Source organism: Prunus dulcis, unplaced genomic scaffold, assembly GCF_902201215.1.
Source record: "Prunus dulcis unplaced genomic scaffold, ALMONDv2, whole genome shotgun sequence".
Taxonomy (NCBI): domain Eukaryota; kingdom Viridiplantae; phylum Streptophyta; class Magnoliopsida; order Rosales; family Rosaceae; genus Prunus; species Prunus dulcis.
The window spans coordinates 9271-10815 of NW_023010161.1; positions in this window are offsets into that span (position 1 = coordinate 9271).

Sequence of the window (1545 nt, forward strand, 5' to 3'; positions counted from 1 at the left end):
TAGGAAAAATCTCCAGCATACGGTTTGAAATGAAACCACGATAGAAAACCAGGAGATGTTTGTATGCTCAGAAAGCTGGGAGACTCCAGCACATGGCCAAAGACAAACCCAACATGAAGCCATCACAAAACCAAAGGGAACGTACGAATTCCCTTTAGGCAAAAGCTCTATCGATTCTTCTTTCCTCTGCGAGCTCTAATAGGGAAACCAAGAAGAAAAGCAGGTGGCACCTCATCCCCATGGGAAGGTCCAGCCTCACAAAAACCTTGGAAGCCCAAAGAGCCTATGACCCATCCGCTCTAGTTAAAGAAATTTCACCAAAAAGAAGTGAATGGAAAGAAGCAAAGGAAAAGCGGGAATGGAGGCTTGATAGAATTAGGATTCTAAGTGCCTATAAAAAGGAGCTTCTTCTACCCAACAAACATCATCCACAATCAGAGAGCAAGCTTCCTCTCTTAACCAGAGAGCAAGCTTCCTCTCTTACTCCCAAAACCTAGTAATTTCGTGCTCAGCCCATCCTTTTCCCTTAGTTTTCTCTCTTGGCAAGCTGTTCTAACACTTAACAGAGTCTCTGTCAAGCTGCTGAAAAAAGCACTCAAGCCACCCTTTTCTCTCTTTCCCTCATTGTCAACCAAAGCTTTCTGCAAAACCCCTTCTCTCCTACCTTAATACCTCATCTTTCCCCTAGGAACACTTAATTTTCTCTTTAGGGCTAAACTACTCATGACAACTTTGCTCTCATGCCACAAGCCTCTCATGCCAAGCTAAGAATCTACCTATAAGCAGTTGTTGTTTTTGCTGGTGAAGATAACCAGGATGCTTCCTAAGGCTCAGCTTCCCTTTCAAAGCATTCTTGGGGTCTGATCTTTGAACTCAGACATAGGGGGTAATTTTACATGTTTCTCTCTTCAGCAGCCTAAGCCTATTCGTCAGGCTGCTGGAATAAAAAGACCCCTACAGGCGGCTAGAGTTTGTGAGGGATAATTTCTGCAGAATTTCAGTAAGAATTTAGATGTACCTCAAATCTTGTGTGTAGCCAAGTATTTATAGGGTGCCTTAGAGGCTAGGGTTTCAGAAGAATAATTCCATAGATGGAAAGGAATTATTCTTCCCTAATTTGGCCAAGTTGGTGTATTTAGGGATTTGATTATCAAATCCCTAATTAAGGCAAGAATCAAATACATCCCGTTTAAATCAGATAACCTCCCTATTAATTTAGGTAACTCCCAATTAGGTCAAATAATTCCCAATTTGATTGGCCCAATTATTTGACCTAGGGTGAGATATTTTGCTTCCACAAAAGTGATCTTAAAGAAAGTTGATGGATCATAGGCAGGGGGTAACTTTCAGTTTCAGGATCACTACTATTGTCTTTCATTAATTTTTACCCTTTATTTTCTAACATAGAAAATATGGTTGATTGTCATGAACCAAGAACAAAACTTTTCACAATAACCATGAAAGGAAATTCCAAGAGCATTGATAAATAGATTAAATTCAAATCATCGTTGCCGAATTTGAGCATCTACCTTCTATTCATCAACT